Here is a 27,782-nt window from a genome sequence, read left to right as displayed (position 1 = left end):
GATGCAACTTCCCAGGTGAGAGAGACAGATTCTGAATGCCTGGCTGAAGGGAAAACAAAACAAAACAAAACTTGAACTAAACTAGCAGACTAAGTTTCTCAAGAGGATTTTTGAGGCCCGCGGGAAATTCCAGCCTCCTTCAGCTGGAGCTTCCTTCATAGCTCAGTTGGTAAATCATCTGCCAGCAATGCGGGAGACCAGGGTTCGATTCCTGGGTCGGGAAGATCCCTTGGAGAAGGAAATGGCAAACCGCTCCAGTATTATTGCCTGGAGAAACCCATGGACAGAGAAGCCTGGTGGGCTACAGTCCATGGGATTGCAAGAGTCGGATACGACTTAGCGAATAAACTACCACCACCATCAGCTCCAGCTGATGGTCGCTGCACCCCATGGTCACACACTGCCTTCCCACCTTTATGCAGCTGAGTGAAATCCATGACCCTGTTGGAGGAATAAACCAACTACAAAACAAACCTATCAAAGGCCCCCTCAGGCCTGTTTTAAGTGATCCAAAATATGCAAGCAAACTTCTGAAGACAGGTCTTTCGCGTTTCTGCTCATAACACACTCTTGAGTCAACCCTGGAGATGCCCTGGACTCTGCTTGGGAGAAAGGGAGGAGACCCTGGTGCTGAAGAAAGGGCCCTGGGGCTCTGCACGGGCTATGATACAGAAGGAAGGCCCCAGAATATGTCTGGAGGGGCAGGGTCTGGGGGTGCTTTATGTCAGTTGAACAAAAAAGAAAAATGGTTTCATGGAAAAATTTGGATTTTTGAGGTTGGATTAGATCTGAGTTCAATCCAGACCTACCCTCCTTCAGTTCAGTTAAGTCGCTCAGTCGTGTCCGACCCCATGGACTGCAGCACGCCAGGCCTCCCTCCTTAGTGTTGTAATATTGGGATGATGCTGAGAGCTAAGCTTTAGTGTTGATATGTTTGGATTTAATTTCTAGTGGGATGAGATAAATAACACTTTTCAAAATACCTTCCTCATATATTCTTACAGTCATTCTGCCTTTATGGCTCTAAGAAACAGGATAAGATGAACAGCACCACAAGGAGGAGGATACAATACAGAGACCCTCCCTGTTAAACAGTTGGAGGGGAGGGCAGCCCTTTCCACAAAGGGATGAGGAAAGGAGGCAAAAGGGGGAAGGAGGACGTGCCCAGAAGGGGACGATTAGAAACCGTCGGTTCAGTTGAGGAAGATTTCAGAACCAAGGTCTGTGCTCCTCTCCCTGCCTAAGAGACTCTGGGAGGAGACAGCCTTAGGGGACCCCGTCCTGACCTGAGGGGGCTCATGGAGCAGAGAGGAGGCCTGAGGCAGGACTGCCTCCCAGCTTGGTGCTCCTCGAGCTAGAAGCTCCTGGCAGCCCCCAGTGGGGAAATGCAGAAGGTCCCCCACAAGGGGAGGTGACCCAAAACAGAGACTGGGAGGAGAACCACCCACACCCCAAGGGATGGACTGAGACCCACGTCTGCTGTACTGGTGAGAGCAGCGAGGATGCTACAGAACCGGCAGCAGGGAGGAAGAGGGAGCCGAGAGAACAGGCCACATGCTTGTGCAGCGTGGACTTCGGCTACAGGTGTGAATAGGGCCCTGTATGCGAACACAGTAAGGACTTAGGATGCTGAGAACATACAGAAGAGAACAAGGACGCACCTTCTTGGGAGGTGGAGGGGAGGAGCAAGACCTAAAGAGGGAGAAATAGCCTCGGAAGTTCGAGCCTTTAGTTATTTAAATACTTGTTCAAAAGAAACTGAGAAAACTGGAAAAAAGTAAACACAAAAAACTCTTTTACTACCATTCTTAAAAAAAAAAAACAAAAAAAAAACTACCTGGAGATCTTTGACTTGACACATTTTGATATTTCTTTCCTGCTCCTCAGTGGGATTTGAGGATCTAGAGGTCAAAATTATCAGTTATGAAAAATAAAGGACTCTACCAATTATGCACATTTGAGGTAGAGCGTATAAATTTACAGTAAACCCCTTCTCTAGAGGAACTTTGTCAACTTGGGTTATCTTAACTTCTTCGGGCCTCAGCTATGAAATGGGAATAATACTACTTCATAAGGGTTGTTGGGGGTATTAAATGAAATGATGCACGTGAAATGCTGGGTACAGTCCTCAGCACGTGGCTGTGCCTGTTAATGGTTATAAACATTATCACTTAACTTTCAGGAGCTTCCTCTTCTACCACTGTAAACTGGGATTGCAATATCCATCTTGCACAATCGGTTTGCAAAAAGCATGGCTTTCTCTTTCTCTTGAGTTTCCTTTTTTCAAGAGCTATCATTTATTTCATCTCATCTTCTACACCCAATAAATACATCTCTATTCATTTATTCAATCAAAACTTTTCTGAGTTTCAGCTTCGTGCAGATCACTCTTCTGAGGGTTTCTGAGATGATGCATGTACAGTATTTATCATTCATGTTCTGCTGGTTGACAGGGGAGGGGCAGTATTTTTACATCTTTATCATAGAAGGGAAAAATGATGAGTGGATAGCAAATGCACTGCAGGAATTCAGGGGAGGCAGTGTTGATTTCTGGTTAGAAGTCAGGGAATGCTTTCTGCATAACATGGAGTTTGAACCAGACCTTTAAGAATGAGAAATACTTAGGCAAGTAAACACTAGGGAGGGCAGTCTAGGGAGGGCATGAGGATGTGTGTTGAGATGGGTGGGTGATTCTGTGTAACCAGTTCAGGGAAGATGAAAAGTTGGAGGAAAGATAGGCTGGAGATCTGGGTATAGGCATGATATAATGGATCCACAATGCTAATAAGCTAATAGTCATCAACTTTTCACTTTCTCATAATGTTTCACACAAAGAAGGAGAAGGAACTGTAAAATGTATTGAGCTCCAGATACAAGTGAGCCAATACACTGAGACCATTGTTCTATGAATAGTATCTCTAAACATCATGACTGTGCTGAAAGGTAGGTATTCACACAGGAGAACACTAAGGTTCAGAGAGGTTAGGTAACTTACCTGAGATCACACAGCTAGAAATAATCCACTCAGAATAAAATCTGGCTTTGCCTGATCCAAAATTAGTGCTACAAGACAAGGCCTTCAGGCCTTACCTGTTATACCTGTTTCCTTGGAAAAGTAGCATGCTTTCCAGCTCCTGTGTTTAAGGAAGTCCTCACCAATAAATTAGCAGGCAGGTGAGCTGGAAGCTGTGTAAGGAAATGGGGCCCAATGGGGAGATTTATTTGATTCCAGGACTCAGGGTCATGGAAAACTGCCAGAAGGAGATAGGTCTCCTCCTCCAAATAGCCCCATGAATGCCCTGGCAATCTTGACCCACCCAAGAACACTGTCAGGGATGCCTTAAGAAAGTATTGGGAGCCTAAAGGAGGGAGACCCAAGGTACTTATATCTTCTGGGTATTTATGCACCATTCAAGTCCTAAGGGATTACCGTTTGAGGTGACTCTTAGGTCAGACTTAAGATATGATAGACTCATGTTTATTTGAGAAGGCTTGGCGCATTTGTGTGTCTCCTCAGCTGGAACCAGCACAGCGAGACCCAGGACAGTTTTGGTTTTGTACCATGAGTCTTCTCTCTGGGGAACGAGAGACCAGATCTGACCTTGTGAACCCTGAGGAAGTGACTGGGGTTCAAGGGAGATAGGCTGACTAAGCACACACAGATGGGAGTAGGGAGAGTTGCGATGAGAGCCTAAAGACTGTGATCCTGTGCCGCCCACAGGAGAATAAACTCACCTCATTAGAGGACTAGAAAACAGCGTACACTCCCAATGGCCTGTGGCTGGTTTTATGAAAATCATAGGATTTTTACAGCTAGAGAAGACAGTAAAGATCATTTCACCCAATTAATTCATTTTATAGATGAGAACATTGAGGTTCAGAGTAGGAAATCGACTTGCCCAAGGTCACAACACTTAGTGGTGGAGCTTGGTCCAGGCCGTAGATCCACTGCCTGTGGTTTGTATTTTTCCCACTAATGCTGAATAATATGTTCCACAGATTATTAACCGCCCCACACATTTACATGTGGCGAGTCAGGGGGTCATCAATCACACCTTCCATTTAGACAAGCATACATTTCCAATTCTCTGAAGGAGATAAAAATGTATCCTAATTTCAAATCAACCATTGAAAGCAATTCCCCAGACATCTGGTACTTTTCTGGTTTGAAAGCCCCTGCATTTTCCTCCATGAGTCTTAGAAAGCCAAAGCAGAGAGTTGGCTCTCGTGCTCCAGCTCATTTTCCACAAAGTTCCCCAAATGCTAAACAGATTTCCTACACTCTCAGTGACAAGAACCTCCTCTCTGGCCAAAATCCTGCTCTATTTTCTCATGCCAGGAATGTGTATGGCCCCACAGCCATCTTCTGCAGGGGCAACCAGTAAGCATTCCAGGCTGTTTCACCCTGTGGAAAAAAAGCCTGGAGCCCACCTCTTTTCTGGCCTTATTTTTCTAGGAAGGAGCCATGACTTGCTCATGAACCCCGGCAGGGGCTGTTTCCCATCACTTCTTGCAATGGGGGATTTCTCAGGGAGCCTGAGAGAAGGAAGTCAGGTCTCTGCTCCCTCTGGCAGTAGTGCCATTCTCTCATCTCTTCTCCCAAAAGGCCATTTCTCTGGGTCTGATGTGACTTTTTCCTCCAAGACAGGCCCAGCAAGGATCCATTTGCATTCCTGCCCTGCATTCCAGCGGAGTCCCTTAGGCACTGTGGCTGGAAATGATTTAGCAGGGAATTCAGCCAGCTTCCCTTTTAATCAGTCACATCCTCACAGGCACAGGGAATCCCACCCTGCTCACCTGGGGGATGGAAGGAGCCTTCCTCACTTTGACAGGGTTTCTGTAAGTGATGCAATCAACAGTGAGTCTAGTCTCCAGGAAAGAGGTTGTAAAGAGACTCCTTCTCTGAGGGTTAATTGTGAAATCAATATCTTCAGGAGTCCCTCCCCTTCCCTGGGAGGTTCTGCAAAGCAGATGCTTCTCAGATAACATCCAAACATCCATCCACCCTGCAGTGCTTCCTCAGCACCACTCGGACTGGGGAGAAGGGAGGAGTGGAGCTGGGCCTGGAAGAGCTGGCAGGATTTGCTGAGGATATTCAGGCAAGGAGATAGGGTAAGCCAAGGTCTGGGAAAATGAATGACCCAGGGTGGGTGAGGAAGGGAGAGTTAGGGAGCAACTTGAGGGAAACTGAGGTCTTGTTGGGGAAGAGGGAGTGATGTCTAGTCAGGGTCCCAACAGGAAGCAGAGGACACACCCAACATAGGATAATTAGAAGAGGATTTATTTGCAAAGGTGGGGGTGTAGGAGAACCATAAAGAATAGCACACTAAACCAAGGCTCAGTAAGAGCCAAGGCATTGCACCTCTAGGTACAGAGAGAGTGTCACATCGAATAGCTGCCTTAGAAGAACAGAGGCTTTGGTCAAGGACGCAGTCAGCTTGAGGCAGCCCTGCTGGGAGAAGTCTAGCTAGAGGGGAATTTACAATGAAACTGGTCAAGTTTACGCTGTAGCGTTCACAGTGGTAGAGGTCCCATTCCAGGTCTGGGGAGTAACCCTAGCAAGGTGTTCATATGTCCCATGCTTTTATAAATTTTTTGGTAAATTTTATAAAAGTAAGATATATTTGATCCTAGTTTCTTTCTACCACACACATCCTATGTTGGGTGGCTTTGGAGGCGTCGTGGGCATTTTTAGGATCTGGTTGAGAAGATGAGTTTGGGTTGGATGAGATATATTTAAGTTGCTCACAGTCACTCTGTATATATTTAATTCACCGCTAGCTGTCCTCATGTAGGAATGGCTTCCAGGAATACTCTTACCACCAACTCATCTTATGTCATGACTTAAAGGTCCAGAGAGGTCACATTGTAATAAGAGTGTGTCCTTTGGTGCAGGTAGTGAAGAGAACAGAGACTGGTGTGAGGAACCAGAAACTGATCTGTGGCCCATACTCAGACCTAAAATTTTAGGTCTAGAATTCAGTTCTCATTGTCAGAAATATAATGCAGCACATGCAACTATGAACGCACCATCCTATCTCTTTTTAAATGGAATTCCATTTGTTCTCAGATTCCTGCATTTATATGTAGATATAAAAAATTTCAGATCATATCAAAATTAGCAATTTATTAAGAAGAAAGAAAATGCAAATAGAAGTGAAGGATCTTGGATTATTCGGTAATGTTATTGATGAAGAAGCTCTAATACTTAGGCCACCGGATGCGAAGAACTGACTCATTGGAAAAGACCCTGATGCTGGGAGGGATTGGGGGCAGGAGGAGAAGGGGATGACAGAGGATGAGATGGTTGGATGGCATCACTGACTCGATGGACATGAGTTTGAGAGAGCTGCGGGAGTTGGTGATGGACAGGGAAGCCTGGCATGCTGCAGTCCACGGGGTCGCAAAGAATCGAACACTACTGAGCGACTGAACTGAACTGTTGATGAGAAGAGTGAAGCATATGAACTCATTGGGAAAATATTTACTTTTCTTGCTGCTTTGATACAAAATCCTGACATCTATGAAGATGCTCTAGAGGGGTTCCCTGGAAATGGTCTATGAACTGGATAGTTGCATTCAATTCTTTTACTGTGGAGAGCTCTCAGGAGATACACTTGTAAGGAAATGTGGATGGCGGGACTGGGAAGAGACGACAAACATGTGGCCTCAGCAGATCCTATATTCTAGCAGCTGAGGGATGGCTGCCCCATGAGGGAATCCAGGCAAAACCACACAGCACCCTCTATAATAGATAACATAAAACTTATGGTTTGCTGCCACTATAATGGGGCCCAAGACAAGCTGTTAAAGTCACTCAGTTGTGTCCGACTCTTTGCAACCCCATGGACTGTAGCCCACCAGGTTTCTCTGTCCATGGGATTCTCTGGGCAGGAATACTGGAGTGGGTATCCATTCTCTTCTCCAGATTTTCCTAACCCAGGGATAGAACTTGGGTCTCCTGCATTGCAGGCAGATTCTTTACCATCTGAGCCACAAGGGAAGCCCAAGCTGGTTTATAAGTCACCAATTCAGAGTATTAAGATTAGTTCCTGCACAAGAAAATTTGAAATGCTCTAGATCTTAGTTATATGTGAAGGAAAATATAGAAGAGAAAATAGAAATCTTCCCAAATGGAACAGCAATCTCAAATTTTGACATATTACAAATGATGAGTAATAAAACTGAATTTGTTCTACATTGCTAACATAAAAATATCCAAATTCCAGTCAAACCCACTAGAGGAAAGAATGGATTATATTTCCCTTCTTTTTCTAAAAAATTTTATTTACAAAGTTGTGACATAAAGAGTCAAAGCATATACTATTGAAAGCAGTTGTATCTCTGATATTTGTGGGCCAATAGAATTGCAAGCTTCAGTCTCATAAAGTCAGAATCACGCTTAGACCCAAAGGAATAAACACCCTGTCATCATACTCCCCTCACTCAGATATCCCTCTGGAGCTCCCAAGTAGCTGAACCCAACAGAAGTCAGAGGCCCTGTGGCAGGGAGCAGGGTGGAGAAGGGTGGCATATATTGAAGACACCAGCCACAGCTAAGTAATATGGTTATGGTGGCCTTGATTGCCAAACTCAACTTGCATTTTACTCACAGAAAAACGAAATCTGAGTGACATAAAACATAAACATATATGGAAGGAGCCTTTAATCTGGGGTTGTAAAACATGCCTGCCACTTACCACTCACTAGTAACCCACTAAGGAGCCCTTAACCTGCAGACAGGCAGAGATGTGCCTGCTCCTTTTCGTCTTTGTGGCCTGGGGAGTGTGGGCTCCCAAGCAAGTCATGAGGGAGGAGCTGGTGGGGAGCACTATGAAAGCGAAGGGCGGCGCAGCATCACCTTGGATATGACCCCTAAACAGAGGCTGTAGTTACTCCTTTCACTATTAGCAGCCCTTAAAGCCTGAACGTCCAATTTATACCCCTCCTTCCCACATGCTGTAAGTGAGGCCCTCTCGTCTTGTCACTGTCTCATCCAGTCAGCTCCCAGCTGCAGCTTGGCAGAGCCAATGCCAGCTGCACACACAGAATCAGATGGGTTGTCACCATCGGATGATAGGAGCACAAGTTTGAGGTGCAAATGCCGGAACCCAGTTCTTCTGCTGGCTCTTTCTTGACCTTCCTGGGTAATGGAAGTCCTGGCCTCTTTCCCTGGTTTGCTGAGATCCCAGGAGACTCCATAATGACCCTCTCCTTTCCTGCACACACCAAGTGCTCCTCTTGACTGATCCTTCCCTTGCTTCGTCCTCCATCCAGAAACAAGGACTCAGTCTGCTCTCTCCAGGCAGCAGGCTTCCAAACGTCTTTTTTTTTTTTTGGAGCATAGTTGATTAACAATGTTGTTAGTTTCAGGTGTACAGCAAAGTGATTCAGTTATACATATACACGTATCTATTAATTTTCAAATTCTTTTATCCATTTTTTTTCTTTTATCTAACATACTTCTGCTTGAGTGTCCCCAGATACTTCAGAGGCAATATATCCAAAACCAAACTCACTAAGTCCTGACAATTCTTCCTTCGTAATATTGCTCAGATCTGTCCTTTCCTCCTCTTTCTCCCTGTCACTCCCTTACGTGGGCTCCAATTACCTCTGGTCCAAACCATTGGAACCACCTGTCGTAATCTGCCCACACAAAGTGCCATGGAGAAATTCTAAAACTTGATGGTGTCACTTCTCTTCTCAAAAACCTTCTGTGGCTCCCCCAGACTTTATAAACTGAGTCCATATCTTTCTACCTGGTCATCTTTATTCTGTAAACAAGCATGCATGTGACATTGCAGTTATTTTTAAACATGTAATCATGCGTTTATTGCTTGCTCCAGGCAACCTCTCCCCACTCCCCCCATTAGGCAAGGAAATTCGCTGGCTACATAAATGAACATTTTTGCATTGTTTTCCCTTTCTAGCTGTATAAATCTCTACTTGCCCCTGCTTCTCCTCCTTTCCCCAGGCTAGTCAAACTCATATGCTTCCTGTTCTACCTTGTCTCCTGCACAAATCGGCTCTCCACTGGGGGTCTTCTTTCCGAGCCATTCCTTCCAACCTCTGTCAATGTATGAGTGTTTGGCACTTGTGTACACACACACACACACTTTCACATACATTCATACACACACATACACAAACATGGCTACTTTCTCCATGAAAGTTTTCTTGCTTCTTTCTCCGCCCCTCTTCTCTCTCCTGTAGGAAATGGCAACCCACTCCAGTACTCTTGCCTGGAAAATCCCATGGACAGAGGAGCCTGGGGGCTACAGCCCATGGGGTCACAAAGAGTCTGACACGACTGAGCGACTAATGCTTCTATCTCCAGGAATTACTCTCCTCTTAGAACTCCCTTAGTATTTATTCATGTGCCTCCCGTGGCTTGCATCATATTTTGCTGACCTATTTATCTTATTGGTTTACACATTTTATCTCCTCTACCAGACAGAGAATTCCTCCAGGACTCAGCTGTGTATGAGTCATTTTTTCTCTCCAGCAACAGTGGCTTACAGTGGGCATTTATGAATGGATTAATGGACACATCTGCCCTTCAAAGCATGAAGGTCTTTCTTCTTATTATGGTTAAATATATATTCAAATTACACACATGTAATTCATGATTACATTCCTATTGTGAAACACTCAAAAATATTAATAAAACTCAACTTCCTTTTGCTTATCTCTAGTCGCAGTCCCCTCCTCATTTATATAGCTATGCAGTGAAGATATAATTTAGTTTTGAGGGATTTAAAAAAAAAAAAAACAGAGGTATACTATATATTATTTTTCAGCCTGCTTCTTTTACTTTACAGTATGTCAAAAGTATCTTCTCATCTTTCTATAACACTAGATATATGGTAACTCATTCTAACAGCTGCAAGATTCCATAGCTTGTATGTGCCATAGCTTATTTAAACATTCCCTTTGTTGATGGTCATCTGCATTATTTCCAATATTTTGCTGTATACATGTCTCCTTACACACATAAGACTTCTAGAATATAGATGAAGAATTTGTAAGTCAAAAGAAACACACTTTTAATATTGTATTTGATTCAAGCAAAAGAAAAAATTGTATTAGACGTCAAATAGATTTCCCAGGAGACTGCATTTATATTCTCCAAACCCTTGCCATCGCTTGATGTTATAAATCTTTAACACTTTGGCCAATCTGATGAGAGAAAAAGAACATTGTATTATATTAATGTGCATGTCCACATTTGCCCAAAGAAGACTGAGCACTACTTTGTGGGTTTATTGACCATTTGGCTCTCTTCTTCTGTAAATGTACATATCCTTTGCCTGTTGTTGCATTGGGTAGTTTATCTTTTCCTTTCAAAATCAGGATATCTTGACAAATTCTGAATAGTAATTCTTTGTCTATTATGAATAATGTATATGTTGTAAATATTTTCTCTGAATCTGTTGTTTATCTTTTGTCTTGAGAGTGTCTAATTTGGCATATTTTCTTTTTGAGGCAAATTTGAATTTTCCAAATATGTATCTAATTGTCACAACACTCGTTATGAAATCCATCTATTCTTTGATGATGTGAAACACCACTTTTATCAAATAGAAAAATTTCCTCCACATAACTATTTTCCTCTACATAAAATTTTCCTCTATAGAAAAATCTATGTAGACCTATTCCTGGACTTTTAACTTTTTTTTTTTTATCATTTTGTTTAAGGTATGTTTCTTACAAGCAGTGTTAAGATAGAGTTTGGGTTTTTGTTTTGTTTTCCTTTTTAGCCCAGTGTATAGATTATATTTTGTAAAGAGAGAATTCAGTTCATTCACGCTTCGTGTAACAACTATGAAACCTGATTTAATTTCTTCTGACTTACCTTAAGTTTGTTATGATTTTTCTTTCTCCTTAATTTTAGTAGCTTGCTCAAATTGCTTTTCCTCTCTACTCTTGTTTAAACAGGAGTTCCCTGCAATCTTTCCATCTCATTAATGGTTATCTCCCTTTCTTTCCTTTTCTGGTGTTCAATATCAAACTCTTTTATTATTATTAGAAAATGAGATATTATTTCTCCCACTTAGATACTCTACCCCCCTACTATTTTTCCCACTTAGATGCTTCTTCATTCTGCCACTTAGATATTTAGAATATTCCTACTTTCCCCATTTTCTTCTCCTTATCCCAAGAGCCTCCGGAATGCTTTCGTTCTGCATGCTCTGCCTCCAACACCTAGGTTTTGCTGAAATAGCGCAGCACTTTTCTTTCTAGATCTTATTAGAATTATCTTTGCAGCATTTCACCTCTATTTTAAGAATCCTTTCAGCATTACACAGTTCCAGGCTCTTGTTATCCATTTATACTGAACTATACGTGTATAAAAATCAATACACATACACATATACACACAAATGTGTGTGTGTAAGCATGTGTATATATATATATATGAGCAAATAAGTGGCACTAACTCTGCCAATGCAGGAGACATAAGAGACGTGGGTTTGATTCCTGGGTCAGGAAGATCCCTTGGAAAAGGGCATGGCAACCCACTCCAGTAGTCTAGCCTTGAGAATCTCATGGACAGAGGAGCCTGGCTGGCTACAGTCCATGGGGTTGCAAAGAGTTGGACATGACTGAAGCCACTTAGCATGCATACATATACATATATGTGTGTGTGTGTATTACAATATATAAGGAAACATGATTTGTTGCTCACCCCTGTTTCTTCTCTTCTGTAACTCATTTGATTTTGGTTGGAGTCTCTTTGAAACTATTTTATTCAGCGAGTGCTATAATTCTTGGATACTTGCATATCTTTAAATATACATATGTATATAGATATATGTACATATATATATTAACTTCTGTGGGTGATTGATGTCTTGGTTAGGTATAGGACTATTGGACTGCTGTCCTTGACCCCAGAACTCTGTAGATGTTCCACCATCTCATTCTATCCTTTTTGTCATCTGGGACTTGGACTTAATTAGTCCCATGTAAGCTCAAAGCCTTTGTGTGTATCACAATAAACTGTGGAAAATTCTGAAAGAGATGGGAATACCAGACCACCTGACCTGCGTCTTGAGAAACCTGTATGAAGGTCAGGAAGCAACAGTTAGAACTGGACATGGAACATCAGACTGGTTCCAGATAGGAAAAGGAGTATGTCAAGGCTGTATATTGTCACCCTGCTTATTTAACTTCTATGCAGAGTACATCATGAGAAACGCTGGGCTGGAAGAAGTACAAGCTGGAATCAAGATTTCCGGGAGAAATGTCAATAACCTCAGATATGCAGATGACACCACCCTTATGGTAGAAAGTGAAGAGGAACTAAAAATCCTCTTGATGAAAGTGAAAGAGGAGAGTGAAAAAGTTGGCTTAAAGCTCAACATTCAGAAAACGAAGATCATGGCATCTGGTCCCATCACTTCATGGCAAATAGATGGGGAAACAGTGGAAACAGTGGCTGACTTTATTTTGGGGGGCTCCAAAATCACTGCAGATGGTGACTGCAGCCATGAAATTAAAAGACGCTTACTCCTTGGAAGGAAAATTATGACCAACCTAGATAGCGTATTCAAAAGCAGAGATGTTACTTTGTCAACAAAGGTCCATCTAGTCAAGGCTATGGTTTTTCCAGTGGTCATGTATGGATGTGAGAGTTGGACTGTGAAGAAGGCTGAGCACCGAAGAATTGATGCTGTTGACTGTGGTGTTGGAGAAGACTCTTGAGAGTCCCTTGAACTGCAAGGAGATCCAACCAGTCCATCCTAAAGGAAATCAGTCCTGAATGTTCATTGGAAGGACTGATGCTGAAGCTGAAACTCCAGTACTTTGGCCACCTGATGCAAAGAGCTGACTCATTAGAAAAGACCCTGATGCTGGGAAAGATTGAAGGCGGGAGGAGAAGGGGACGACAGAGGATGAGATGATTGGATGGCATCACTGACTCGATGGACATGAGTTTGAGTGAACTCTGGGAGTTGGTGATGGACAGGAAGGCCTGGCGTGCTGCGATTCATGGGGTCGCAAGGAGTGGGACACAACTGAACAACTGAACTGAACTGAATTGAACTGAAGCTCTCCTAGACCTGCCCTCAAAATCTCATATTTTCCTCCATGATTTCAATTTCTTTGTATTATCCCCTGTGGTTTGTAATATTTCTCACACATTTTTATTTCAGGCCACTAATTGAGTCTCAAATCTGTCTTTTCCCTTAAATCATTCATTTAAATGATTCCGTAAATCATTTTTCATTAAAAAAGCGTGATTTCTGTTACTGGGCAACTTCACTGGGCTCTTTTTGTTCCTGTTTTTGTTGTTGAAGTTGTCCTCTGTCTCCTCTGGTGGCTCTTTGGAAACCTGTTCTGGGTATTCCTCTCCTTGTGGCCTCCATGTTCTTTTTTTTTTTTTTTTAATTTTAATTGGAGGTTAATTACTTTACAATATTGTAGTGGTTTTTGCCATACATTGACATGAATCCACCACGGGCGTACACATGTTCCCCATCCTGAATCCCCCTCCCACCTCCCTCCCCATCCCATCCCTCTGGGTCATCCCAGTGCACCAGCCCTGAGCACCTGTCTCATGCATCAAACCTCGACAGACGATCTGTTTCACATATGGTAATATACATGTTTCAACGCTATTCTCTCAAATCATCCCACCTCCACTTTCTTGAGTGTGTTGTTTCCTGTCTTTCCCTGATCCCTATGGCTCAGTGGCTGAACAACTGACCAGGTTGTGCAAGAGCAGACAGACAGGTCAGTCCCCTGCTGAGGCAGCAGGAGGAACCTCTGCTCTGGGTCTCACAGGAACACTCTCAGGTCCCCTGCCCTATTCCTCCTTAGCTTTAGGGAGGGAGGTCAGGGAGTCTGGAACATGTACAGCAGGCTGGAGTCATGCTTCCTTCAGAATCTCATCCTGGGCTCTTTATAGGGAAAAAGTCCCACATCAGCTATCCAGCCTTTTCCCTCCAGGCCCTTGTCTGCCAGCTGCTTCACTCAGAAGTGATGGGTGGGTAGGAGCTAACATCATATGTCGGGAAAGGGGACACATTAAGCTTCTGTCATCCCAGAATCCCCTAACTCTCCCCTTTGTCTGTTTTTCTGATCTTGTCTATTCCTTTGCCATAGCTGCAGAGTTTTAATTATCATGACATTAAAGTAAAATTTGCTCCTTGGTAAGGCATGTCTTCTTTTTTTCTCTTTTTCAAATTTTCCTTGGCTCTTCTTATGCATTTCATCTTCCTGATGAATATTAAAATCAGCTTATTGTTCCTTAGAACAGCTCTTTGTTGTTTTTTTTGGAAAGGATTGAGGTCAGCTTACAGATAAATATGGACAGTTTGCACATCCCTCCAAATAACATCTTCCCAAGCAGGAGCAAGATAACTGTTTATTCAAGACCTCTTCTATGTCCTTTAGTAAAGTTCTATGGTATTTTTAAATGTATTTTTAAAAGTAGACTTTGTGCAATTCTTTTAAAGGGTATTACTAGATGTTTTTGATAGCTTTCATTGCTACTGTACATTGAACATGCTTAGTTTTTTATTTTCAGTTCAGTTCAGTAGCTCAGTCATGTCCAACTCTTTGCAACCCCATGAACCTCAGCACACCAGGCCTCCCTGTCCATCACCACCTCCTGCAGTTTACCCAAACTCATGTCCATTGAGTCAGTGATGCCATCCAATCATCTCATCCTCCGTAGTCCCCTTCTCCTCCTGCCCCCAATCTTTCCCAGCATCAGGGTCTTTTCTAATGAGTCAGCTCTTTGCATCAGGTGGCCAAAGTATTGGAGTTTCAGCTTCCTTCCAATAAACACCCAGGACTGATCTCCTTTAGGATGGACTGGTTGGATCTCCTTGCAGTCCAAGGGACTCTCAAGAGTCTTCTCCAACACCACAGTTCAAAAGCATCAATTCTTCAGCACTCAGCTTTCTTTATAGTCTAACTCTCACATCCAGACATGACTACTGGAAAAACCATAGCCTTGACTAGATGGACCTTTGTTGGCAAAGTGATGTCTCTGCTTTTGAATACAGTAAATACCAAATGCTGAAATAGATGGAATAGTATATAAATACTCCGATAGCCATCACTCACCTTAAACTTTTTAAAAATTTTAAATTGTGGTAAAATACACAGAACATAAAATTTACCATCTTAACCACTTTAATTGTACATTTAGTAACAAGACCATTCACACTGTTCTACAACCAATCTCAAAAACTCTTTTCATCTTGCAAAATTGAAACTCTGTTTCCATTGAACAGAGTGGACAGGCGATCCACTGTCCAGAGTGGACAGGCGATTCCATCCCCTTTCTGCCTTCACCTCTTGGCAACCACTATTCTATTCTTTTCTCTGTGAACTTGACTACCACAGGTGCCTCTTACAAGTGGGATTGTACAGTATTTGACTTTTGAAGTGAAGTGAAAGCCACTCAGTTGTGTCCAAGTCTTTGTGACCCTATGTACTGTACAGTCCATGGAATTCTTCAGGCCAGAATACTGAAGTGGGTAGCCGTGCCCTTTTCCAGGGTATCTGCCCAACCCAGGAATAGAACCCAGGTCTCCTGCATTGCAGGTGTATTCTTTACCAGCTGAGCCACCACTCCTTATTTCACCTAGCATAGTATACTCAAAGTTCATCCAAGTTGCTGCATGTGTCAGGATTGCCTTCCTTTCCAAAGCTGGATGATAGCCCATTATAAACATATAGCACATGTTGTTTATCCATTCCTCTGTTCATGGGCACTAGAGTTATTCCCACCTGTTGGCTCTTGTGAATAATGCCATCACCCATCTTCAACAATGATCAACTTGGAGGCAATCCTATTTCATCTATAACCCTACCACTCTCTCCATCCATATTCCAAGCAAATCCAAATACGGTACTTTACAAATTGTATTTTCTATTTGGTTAAAGATCACTCCCAGGGAGAGTGATCTTTAACCATGGAGAATTAGAGTCTGGAAATCAACACTATTTCATCCCAATTAGCTTGAATCTGTTTGACATAAAGATGAAGTGCAGATGAGGTGGGAAAGTTGTCATAGAAATGGTAGGTGAGGAAGGAGAAGAAGGTCAGAGAGTGGCGAAGGCTCTCTGTATGTCCATGAGCTTCTGCTCTCCCCTCCCTACTGTCACCTCCTTCCCCTCAAACCTCTGGTCCCCTTTCCCAGAAGCAGGAAAGACTCCAAAGCTCACAGGCCACTGCAACCAGCCTAACTCTAGGGACCCCAGAAAAGGCTCTACAGATCTCTGTCCATTTGCCTACAGTCAAGGCATTTTGCTTTGGCAGTGCTAGGGCTGAATTCAAGCTATGCCTTGAACTCACTGACACTGCCTTGGGAGCCAAGGTCTATTCCTGGAGAAGAGATTAGTGGAAATTCCTCAGGAAGAAATTGGCTGCCTGTGAATGCCAAGAGGCGTCACTAGATAAACTACTCAGAAACAAGAGTTCTGATGTTCATATCACTTTAAAATTACACTGAGCACCTGAGTATGGTGCAATTTAAGTAAATTAATTTGGCCTCTGTTGAGCCATCCTCAAGAGCACACAGAGGCTCTCTGCTGGGACTCACCTCAGAGATGTGGTGGCCCCTTGCCGTTGTTCCCTTGGGAAATAAAAACTTGTGCTAAGGAAGCATGGTAGTAGTCATTCTGGAAGGGCCTAAATTTATCTTCCAACTGGTCTTGGAGAAAACAAACACAATCATTCTCACCCTCCTTTAAAGGTCCCTTTACTGATGGTCCCCAGTATTCTTTCTAATCCCATCAACATCATAAATATTTCCTTAACAATCCCTTGGACAGCTCAAACCTGGGCTAGATTTCATCCAAAGGAAATCACTGCAAGAAGAAAAACCTTCTGGCTTCTTCTCTCAGGCCAGTAGCCCTCTTTTCTACTCTGCTGATCTGAGATTTCTCTCCATTCTCAAGAGGAGGATTAGAAAGTTTGGGTCAACCCAGAGTTTGCTATGAACGTTGTCCAACAGGAGCTGAAGCACCTGGAGCCTGTTTGTAGCTTAGTCAGTAGGCATGTGTCCTGAGCTGGTGACATGAAACTTCTCTTGAGTGTCACAAAGGCAGTATCCTGCACTGTGGACTCAGGACATGCCCCCACCACTTCTCCAATGGGTTTTATCCCATCTTTCCAGTGTCTGTCTGGTACATATGGACAGATCACTTCTACTCCCTCAGCCTCTGTTTGTTGATAAAATCAGGGAGTTGAACTGGGTGGTCCCAGAGGCCTCTTCTAGCTCTGAGTCTAAGAAAAAAGTCACCTGCTCTGGAAATCAGATGGACCTCTATGGCTCTGGGCCCTAACTCCAGAGACCCTTAGAGGCCACCTGAGTCAAAGATGGAGCTGGGAGGGAAGTGGGAGCTCCAGATAGGGCTTCCCAAGGTAGAATTTGGGAGGTGCTTTGGCATGTATTGAAAAGACCCTGGAGAGCCTGGAACAGCGAATAAGTCACTCCAGCCTGGGTTAGAAAGACTTGTTCCTGACATTGCACAGTGGGTCTTAGAGCACTGCTCAGTTTAGGTAGCTGTGAACCTAAAGCCCAAAGTGGACTTGGGGCCATAACATCAAAGAATCCCTCTTCTTCCTGCATTAAGGCAACTGCAAAGATCAACCAGGACCCAGAATAAAAAAAGAATTCCAAGATTTAGAACTCAAAGAGGAGTCCCCAACAGGAATGTCCAGAAGAGGACAAGAGAAGCTCCTCACGTATTCTAAAGAGGGGTCCTCAAGCTTTAACACACATTGGAATCCCCTTTAGAGCTTGTTGAAACATAGCATGCTGGCCCCACCCCCTAGACTCTGATTCTGTAGGTCTGGGGTGAGCATTGAGAATTTCCAAGTCTAACAAGCTCCCAGAGGATGTTGCTGCTGCAGGTCTGGGGCCATCCTTTAAGAATGACTTCATTAAGAAGACTGGGAGGAGATATCATAAGTGACTGGTGACACGCTCAGCTAGCAGCTCTGCCCTTTACCAGACATGGGCAAGCTCCAAGGCCCCACCAAACCTGCTTCTTCATCTGTAGAATGGAAGTGATAGTAAGTGAGGAGTGGAGAGGAGACACACGTAAATACTTCAGAATAGTTCCTAGCACAAAGTGACTGCTCCATAAAAGTTAGCTATCTGTGCCTCGCAATGTGGTGGCTGATGAATACAAAGCCTCCAGCTCGTGGAAAGTGGTCACTAGTGCTTATTTTATATTATTTATTAGGCTTGTGCTCAGACACAAGTAAAATAAACCAACTGGAGTGGCTAGAACAGTTATTTTAGCTTTCCAGACTCTGGTAGAGACAGCAAGAAAAAGGAGGGGCTTTCTCCCTGTAAAAATTAACATGAAAAAGCATTAACATTTTTTTAAAAAGTCCTTAAATAATAGGGACTTGCCCATGAAATTAAACTGACTGTGGTTTATTTGATCAAAAAAGAGTATCAAATTTGCCTTCAAAAAGCTTTTTTTCTAGAATCCCTCATTCTGAACACCTGGCCTTTAGTAGGCCCTCAAAAGCCATTTGTTGACTGTTCAATGACCCTCCACCTTTGAGTACCTATTTGCTCTCCCTTCCTAGGGTGAATAAGCTCTTTGGGGTCAAAGCACTGGCACACAGTAGGAACTCAGGAAATATTTGTGGAATGGAATGGAATCAAGTTTATGTCAAATGAAGACCGCCAAATTGGCAATTGGGCCCAAATCCACTTTGGGTGTGTATACTCTGGGTCACTACTTACTGTATTATTAGAGTAATGAATTCTTTTAAACCTCATAAACTTTTTTGTGTGTGAAGCCACAGTCTCCTCCTGGCACCAGAAACGCATATCTTGTCTCCATGAGGTCACTGCAGGGAGACATTAACTCCAAGAGGCTCAGCAGGTTTAAATATCCCTGAGTGGGTGTGGCGTTACGCTGCCTGGCTGACTTTCAAGCCACCCTTTTCTCCCCTCTTGTTTCAGCAACAATGGCTGTGAACAGAACTCTTTTCTCCACTGCAAGGAGTAAGGAAGAGTTTACAGATAGATGGACCAGACGTCTTTTTTTCAAACCTTTTTGTTTCCCAAGTTCTCTCTGACCTGAGACAGTAAGGCACATGCAGGCCTCCTAATCACTGCTGATCAGAGGAGGAGCTACATTTGGGAGGAGGTCCCCAGGGAGCCCTTCCTTTCCCTTCTTAGACCTTTGAGTCAAATCTAGTGGAAAATGTATTCTACTTCAATAATGAGAATAATGTCAGTTTTAGCTCAATTCAAAGAAAAAAAAATGCTAGAATTTTATAAACTGCAAATTTTTCTTCCATACATTTTTAAGCCTTTAATATCTGGTTTTGTGTTTTGACCACTGGTAAAACGCAGCAAATGGAATATTACCTGAAGCTTCGCGGACATCACTGCAGGCCTTTGCTACCTGGACTGATTGGAATGGCACTACTCCTGGATGTGCTCAGAAGGCACCACCTGCTGCCTGGAAGGCAGGGAGGAGAGGTTGGCTTGACGTGATGCTTAATTGCTTCCAAGTATTTCTATGTTCTGATCCATTCATAGAAAGGACACTCAGATGTGAAAAGAAACATCTCCATTTGACCAAAAGTTTTTCTACCATGTGACAATGGAGCAAGTGTGCAGCTTGGAGGCTGACAGTCCTGGCTTCTATTAATAACCTTAGATCTTTTACACCTAGTTGTATAACTTCAGGCAAATTACTTAAACTTTCTGAGCCTTAGTTTCTCCACCTGTAAAATGGAAAGATGACTACTTACCTAGGTCTTTTTTGTAGGAATGACCAAGATACTAATACAGCAAGTGGCTGATAGTACCCCTGACCCAAGAGAAATGGCGGTTATTATTACTCTGATTCATATATTGGTTGCTGGGTGGCTATTTTTTTGAGGTGGGGCAGGACGGGGGGAGAGGGGTGGTGGGTGGTGACTTGGCCACAGGTGTGGCCCTGAACCTTTCAAGTCTTTCAAGTTATGGGGCTCTGCATGGCTATACCTATTATATCCTTATTAATTCTTTATCCATGCTTTAGCCCCAGCTCCACTCCCTCCCACTCACTTAGAGGAAGCAGAAACCTGTGGTTTTCCAGCTGGCGTTTTGTATAGACACTGGCTTCTAAAGGTCTTCCCTGCTACTAGGAAGGACCAAAGAATACAAAGAATGAGAATGCTGACTCTTGGGAGGGAGACACGGAGCTTCACAGGTTTGCTGACACAGCGTGTAATCGTCTCTCTGAGTCTCCCAGGGGGAGATGAGCCACCTGGTACTGCTGCTTAAGAGGTGAGCGCCCATGCAGCCTGCTATGTATGCCCAGAACACCCTGGCGCCACGGACTGGCTTCACGTGGCCAGAGGGCAGGCTTCAGCAAAACCTTTGTATTGACCTGACATGTGGGCCTGGCTCAGTGTCCACCTTGCTCTGTTCTGTTCTGTGGGGACCTTGGGAGGACCTTGGTCCTGCTGGAGGTGCTGTGTGGGCAGCTTTATTCAAAGATGAGAGAGAGAGACAGCTGATCAGAGAGAGGCTGAGAGACACCGAGGATCAAAGAGACAAAGACTGAATGGGAGGCACAGAGAGGCACAGAGGGGCAGACAAAGGATAGGAGAGGCATAGAGAGAGCAGAGAAACACAGTGAAACAGGGGGAACTCACAGACACACACAGAGGGGTGGAGACAGATAGAACAGTAGAGAGAGAGCGACAGACAGAGAAAGAGACCCTCAGAGGGAGAGGAAGAGAAACACAGTTTCCAGGGAGATGAGGGAAGCTGGGGTTGCGGGTTAGCAGGACCAGCCGGGGCTCCTGGGGAGACTGTGTACTTTGCACCCAGGAGTCTTCATCTTGAAGTGGGTTCTTAGTTCTCAGCAGCTAGCTGAGTTCAGAGGGTGTCATGTTCAGAGGGTACGCTGAAGGGGGCTGGGTGGATGTACAGGGACAGTTGACCTTCAGTTGCGGTTTATAGTCACCAGCGCTTTACTCCACGGGCTGGGGCCGCAGGCCATCTAGTTGCTCAGGGCAGATTCTCCCCATTACTCCCCATGGGAGCATGACATGGACCTGCGGGCAGGGCTGACTGAACTGAGGGAAAGGAGTGGCCTCCTGCACCCCCGGGTGTCCAGCAGTCAGGAGCCTGCACCCTGCAGCGGCTGGCCCGACCCTGGGGCCCTGGCTGCTGGTGCGGGTCTCTGCGGTTATCTCAGGAATGAGGGGAGCAATCAGTCCAATTCCTAAGCAAACCCCATCCCTGCTGGCATGCGCATGCCGAGGTAGACATAAACACTTTCCAGTCTACGGGGGAAAGGGCTCCTTTAAAGCAGAGAGAATTTGGTAATTGAAGTCAGTCACTGCAAAATTTCCCCCATTTCCCAACAAAATGGGGCAACATGCTTCACCTAAGAAATCTTGGCTGATTTTAGCATGGGACCACCTGGGGCGGCCCCCAGAAGTAAAGGCTCTAGGCAGGTGAGTCACCCTCAGACACCTAAGATGCTAAGAGATCATTTTGGGGCCATTCCCAGAGCCTCTCTCTCGCTCCTTCCCAGTTCTCACTCCCTGACCTGTCCTGTGCTCCTCTAACCCCTGCCCGTTCCTCTTTGTGCTCTGAGGACCACTGAGACTACTCTTCCTCCACTCTTGCTCTCCCAGCCTCATAGTGTTTGCCCACTCCTATTGTACAGACTCTTTGGGGGCTTGTCTTTGTCCTTGGGACCCTATTGTGTGTGTCTTGCTGGCCAGACCCAAACCTCAATGGGATCATGAGGCCTTGTCCTGAGGCTCCAGGAGACATGCTACCATCTCCTTGTCAGAAAGGAAGGTGACACCCTTTGACCCTGGCTCCTCAAAGTAGAAGTTGCAATACAAACAAGTTCATCAGAGAAATCATACCTGTCTATGGACTAAGAAACTCGGCCCAGGCAAACATGCAAGATAACTGCATTTCTGTGTCTGTCCTTAGGGCATATGAAGTAGCCAATGTGGTCAGTTCACCAAGCTGGAGGCCTGTGTGGGACTTTGGGGTAGTGTCACAGCTGGGTCAGATGCACCCTGGGGACCCAGGGACCAGCCAGAGAGCCGGCACAGCATGCGGTTTTGTCACCAGGCTGGCTTGGAGCCCTCGTCAATACAAGCAGTCTTACTTTCTGTTTCCACTGTACTTTAGTTGGCAAAGTACTTTCCTGCTCACTATCAGATTGCATTCTCCCCACAATTCCTAGGTGGTAGGCAATCCCCTTTTTGCCCCACAGAGAAAAAAGTGGGGGTGCAGACATGCACAGCTTCTTCAAATGAATAATGTCTGTGCCATGAACCAAACTGGATCTTCAGGATTCAAAAACCAGGGCACTTTCCACTCTGGCTGCTGATATGGTAAGCACTATCCGGCCCTGCCAGCGTCCTGTCTCCTGTTCTTTATTTTTCTCTGCAAAGGAAAAGCCAAAGTGGCAGGGGAAGGCTTGTCTGTCAATCCTCAGGATGTTAGACAGTCCCAGACTCACGCAGAAAACTTCCAGCTTGAGGGCTCCTTTTGCAGCTGTCTGCTTCGCAGTCCTCCCCCCGCTCCCATATTTTCAGGCACCCCGCATGTGGACCAGAAAAAGGCACAAATGCTTGGCTGCAAAATAAGCACAGGCCTCTGGCTCCAGGGTGACACAAGCAGGATGGGGGATGAGGAGATTTGTTGCACCTTGTTGCTAGTTACTGCTGAACTATGGGAAAGCTACTGCTCTGAGGTGTACATCTCAGATCCAGTGCTTTGTGGAAATCTCATTAATACTGGTGAGGGCTTCAGATGATTCTCTGGGAGTTTCTAATGACAATTTTCTTGTTTCCAATAATTCTACTTATTTCTATTTTATTTCACTAATCAGAATTTCCAAGTATTAAAGAACAGTAACAGTTAGAGATCTTTGTTCTTGATTTTAATAAGATTATGTCTAATGCTTTTCAGTGAAGTATTGTGTTGCTACTGTCATGAGTTGCATGAGTTTCAATTGATTGTGTTGAGGAAGTACTTTTCTATTCCTAGCTCCAAAAAATAAAAAAGTTTTTAACAGGTCAGGAGTGAGTGTTAAATTTTCCCTGTGTGTGTGCTTAGTCGCTCAGTTGTGTCTGACTCTCTACAGCCCCTTGGACTACAGCCTGCTAGGCACCTCTGTCCATGGGATTCCCCAGGCAAGAATACTGGAGTGGGTTGCCATGCCCTTCTCCAGAGGATCTTCCCAACCCAGGAATCAAACCCTCATCTCCTGAGTCTCCTGCATTGGCAGGCAGGTTCTTTACCACTAGTGCCACCTGGGAAGCTAGATAAAGATTTAACAGATGCAAAATGCCTTAAGCCAAAGGACTGGATCAAGAAGAATGCCTGTTGGAGCATGTCATGGTTGGCAGAGCAACCGAAGAGATCTGACAGTCTTTGCCAAGAAGACCTGGAGAGACAGGGCTCTGCTGCTTGTCACCTGAGACACTTGGGATGTCACTTAACCTCTCTGAGCCAATCACCTCATCTGTAAAAGGGGATAATAATAGTCTCCACCTGCTTGTTTTATAAAGCTGAAGCGAGGTGATATGTGTGAAGTACTGAGATGGCCTGTCTCCAAGATGCCCCAGATAATCTCTGCCTCCTCATACTGACACCATATGTCATCTCCTCCTGTGTAGCATTAGAAGTGGTCCGTGTGACCAGCAGAATACAGTAGAGGTGTTGGCGTGTCACGTCTAAGCCAGGGTCATAAAAGAGCATTGAGGTTTCCTGCTTCGTCACTCTCCTTCGGAGTCACTTGTTCTTGAGGGAGGATCATGTGTTGTGAGAGGCCCACGGGGTATGGAGGTGAAGCCTGTTGCCAACAACATGTGTGTAAGCTGTGTTAGGAATAGATCCTGTAGCCCAGTCAAGCCTTCAGAGATAGCAGCTCCAGCTGTCATGTCCACGGCAACCTCAGAGACCCTGAGCCAGGACCACGCAGCCAAATCACTCCCTGATTGCTAATCCTCAGAAACCATATAACACAATAAATACTCATTGTCTTAAGCTGCTGAGTTTGGCAATGTTTTGTTACACAGCAATAGAAAATCAATTCGAGTTCCCAGCCTGTAGTCGATGCTCAATTAAGGGTATCAGTTTCATTAGTACTAGTAACGATGAGCATTCAAGTTACTAAAAAGTAATCCAGTTGACCCTAACGTTAAAAACCAATGTGAAAGTTTAAAAAAAAAAAAAGAAAGTTTAGCAAAATCCTCCATTCTTCAAAAGATCTTTCTCATTAGTCAGGCCTTATTCTAACCATGTCAGGATTTCTATTAGGCACATCTGGGTTCAATTATACAAAAAATTACATGAAAATGAAAGTTATAAGAAAATTGGTTCACACTTTAGAGAAAGTAATTTTGCTGAGAAAGTCACTTTGTTGGTTTCCTCATGTGTGAATTCAGGTTGGAATAGATCTATGCTATTCAAAACATTACTACTGGCCATGTGTGGCTATTTATATTTATATTTAAATTTAAATTTTTTTAAATTTAGTTAAATTTAAATAAAATTACTAGCCTAGTTGTACTAGCCTCATTTCAAGTGCTCATTAGCCATATGAGGCTAGTAGCCTTTAGATAGGGTCCAGAGGGTGATGTGCAGCAGAGCAGTGTGCAACCTGTGCAACTGTTCATGGAGGCCTTGGTGCTGATCTAGGTAAGCTATGTACCGTAAGCTACCAGGAAAAGCAGAATCGACGTGGTGGGGGAGAAGCCAGGAACTGATGCTTAAGCTGGGTGAGGTCCAAGTGACTCTTGCCAGCTGATAACCAGGAAACCAGCCCAGGAGTCAGGAACCAAGAATAGGAACAGGACAAAGAATGGTACATTACAGGGACAAGGGACAAAGGTTTGGCTGGAAGTATTGAGGGCTGCTTTGTAGGAGGTTTGATTTCCTGGTGCAGGAACATGTGAGTAAAGGGATAAAAGGGAATTTTTTGTTTGTTTTATGGAGGGATGTCATTTTTTTCTTTTCTTCCTACCTACAAATCTATATGGCATATATAGATTTGAGAGAGAGAACCAGAACTAACGGTGGAAGTTACAGGGGTCAAATTGCAGCAGAACAAAAAGAGGAGACAGTTAACACAGCCAGAGCTCACTCACAGTGAGAGGGGCCATCTGGGGCTGGAGAGCTCTAAGTCATTTCAAATGCTCAGAGAAAGGCTGGGTGGCCTCTGTTAGGGAGGGTGTGTGTATGGGGAATAGGGAGTGGGAAGTGATTTCTGCTGACTAGGGATTCTGAGGAGTGTCCAACTCTTACAGTGTATGAAGTGTCAAGTGCTGTATTTGCCAAGTACACCAGGATAGTCAGGGGTCTGTTTAACAGTTTGAGGACAGGGTTTGATTCAGAAGGTGTTTAGAGCATGTATATGGATACTTTTTGGTCTTTGCTAAGTTTAAGCTTGGAGAAGGCAGTGGCACCCCACTCCAGTACTCTTGCCTGGAAAATCCCATGGACGGAGGAGCCTGGTAGGCTGCAGTCCATGGGATCGAGAAGAGTCAGATACGACTGAGCGACTTCACTTTCACTTTTCACTTTCATGCATTGGAGAAGGAAATGGCAACCCACTCCAGTGTTCTTGCCTGGAGAATCCCAGGGACGGGGGAGCCTGGTGGGCCTGCCGTCTGTGGGGTCGCACAGAGTCGGAGACGACATAAGCGACTTAGTAGAAGTAGTAGTAAGTTTAAGCAAAGATTTCCTTCTGCCCTTTCTCAGATCTCCAGCCTCATCAGGAAGCAGATGAGCCAGGAGTTCAGTGCAGTGAACTGGGAGGCTGAAAGTCACCTCCATGCTGGCACCTGGCCCACAGCATTGGGCTGGAAGTGTTTTCAGGTCCCGCGATGTGAGGTAAGGCTGGAGAGGATTATTAGCTAGAGAAGCTGTTTGGCCACATCCCCCTCAGAGCCACAAGCCCATAAAACACCTTTGTGTGGGTTAGCAAATGGCACTCCCTGCTCCAGGAGGACACATAACCCACAGTCTTTTGATTTGACAAGGGAAGAGTTCTCTCTTGTGCTGTGGTTAACATGCACCACCGTACCCTGATCCCTATCCTCTCCTCCTTTAAGCTGCGTCTCCTGTGTGTTATGAGCTCAGGACTGGATGTAGAAGAGTACTAGATCAATCAGTGAGGACGAGTGGGAAATGCAAGGAATAGTTCCATGTCAGAAATCAGCCATCTGGAAGACAAAGCCACATGAAGCTGAAGTCTAATATTAAGACTGATGCTGACTCTTCCAGTCCTTTTTCAGAGCCGTAGAGCACAGGGGAGACCGCAGACGGAGGGAGACTTTTCATAACACGTCTCCAGATGCCTTCTTCTTTCATGTGTTCATTAAATGTACTTACTCTTTGACTTGCACTTAAAGACTTATGTGTTAAATAATTTTTGATTTATGTATATGTATAATCTATGCCTTAAATATCTGTCCATAATTTCATTCTCTGTCTTGAATTCCAAGCTCCTAGAAAGTGCAGACTCTGCACTACATGAGTAATATTGCTTTGTAAAATGCTTGGCATGTTGCCACCTGGTACTTTGAGATGTTAACAATGGTAATAAAGTTCAAATCCTGTACTCTGGCATTCCAGACTTTCTATCATCTGACCTTCCCCTGATCTACTCCCCTCCCCACCCTCATTGTTTGGTTTCAGTATCTGATACAACAGCCAAACTGGCCTATATATTCCTTGGGCATCCCATCTCCAGGTCTCATCCCAAGCTATTTCCTTCATCTGCATACCCCTGTCCCCCTTCTTCTATTCCCAAGTGTCCAAATCCAGCCCACCTCTGGAAGGTCAACTCTAATACTGATCCTTATGATATCATCCCTGATTCCTTATGCAGGAGTGATTTTGCATCATTGCTCACCCAAGATATTTCATGTCAACTTTTTCTGGATCTAATTACAGACTACCATGTATTATTGCTCTCTGCACTAATGACTGCTTCCCCTTGAGAATCTTGGATCCTTGAGGACAGAGGCTGTGTCTTATCCATCGTCCCCACCACAGGGCTAACTCTAGGGCTGGCCACTGGTTTTCATCTCTATGACCCGAACAAATCCAGTCCCTACTCTGAAACTTGATTTACTCTTTAGTAAGCAAATTGGAGGAGATGATCTCTAGGGAGCATGTTATTCTGAGACTCAGTCCATAGGGCTCACTGAATGATGAGAAGATTGTGAAGAGGGCTTCCCCCACCCCCAACCCCAACAGAAGAGGGAGAGCTTTGGAGACTTGTTTACAGAGGCCTAAAAGTTCCTGGATTGCCAAGGAGTTGGAAATTCAAACTGGTTAGTTGCTTGTACCAGATTTCTCTCTTCCCATGAATGGAAATGACATTAAGTGACTCAGAGAGAAGTCAGCACAAAGATGAAATCTCTGTTCTTCGAAGTTGGTCCTGGGGCCTCTCCTGCAGCTCCTATTCGTTCCTTCAAGAAGCAAAGGGTATCAAGAGTCCATGATATTCCCCATGTGGCGGCTGGAGGTGCTGTGCTCACGGAAATCCAGCCTCTCCCATGGTGACAACCAGGCTACACGTGTGGTGTCAGAGCCCCTTGTCAAAGGACCTGCCTGCAACAGCCCTGGAGACCCTGAACCAACACCTATTTTTGGCAATAATTATCCAGCCTTTTGTGACAGCCTGAGTACATGAGCAGATCTTTTAAAAATAGGCCAATATTGTCTCCCCAGATTCCTGGTGGTGACTCAGCACAGTAGTGTACAGTAGCTGTGTTCACAGAGCATGTGGGCACCGAAGGC

General features: G+C 44.4%; 1 long non-coding RNA gene across 2 annotated transcripts; it reads left to right on the top strand.

The window, feature by feature from the left end:
• Positions 1-24,827: 24,827 nt before the first annotated feature.
• LOC147379806 (uncharacterized) lies at positions 24,828-26,600 on the top strand. 2 transcript variants are annotated; one of them, XR_015163713.1, is made up of 3 exons: positions 24,828-24,924; positions 25,734-25,865; positions 26,087-26,600. It is a non-coding gene; the product is annotated as an uncharacterized LOC147379806 (long non-coding RNA). The 2 variants fall into 2 exon arrangements; XR_015163709.1 differs by having other exon boundaries at positions 24,840-24,924; positions 26,270-26,600.
• The last annotated feature ends 1,182 nt before the right edge of the window (positions 26,601-27,782 follow it).

This window comes from Bos grunniens, chromosome 1 (assembly GCF_055505025.1).
Source record: "Bos grunniens cultivar Pamir isolate PY7600 chromosome 1, Bosgru_T2T1.0, whole genome shotgun sequence".
Classification (NCBI taxonomy): Eukaryota; Metazoa; Chordata; class Mammalia; order Artiodactyla; family Bovidae; genus Bos; species Bos grunniens.
The sequence above is the reverse complement of the archived record's forward strand: the minus strand, read 5'-3'. Positions and strand labels throughout refer to the sequence as shown.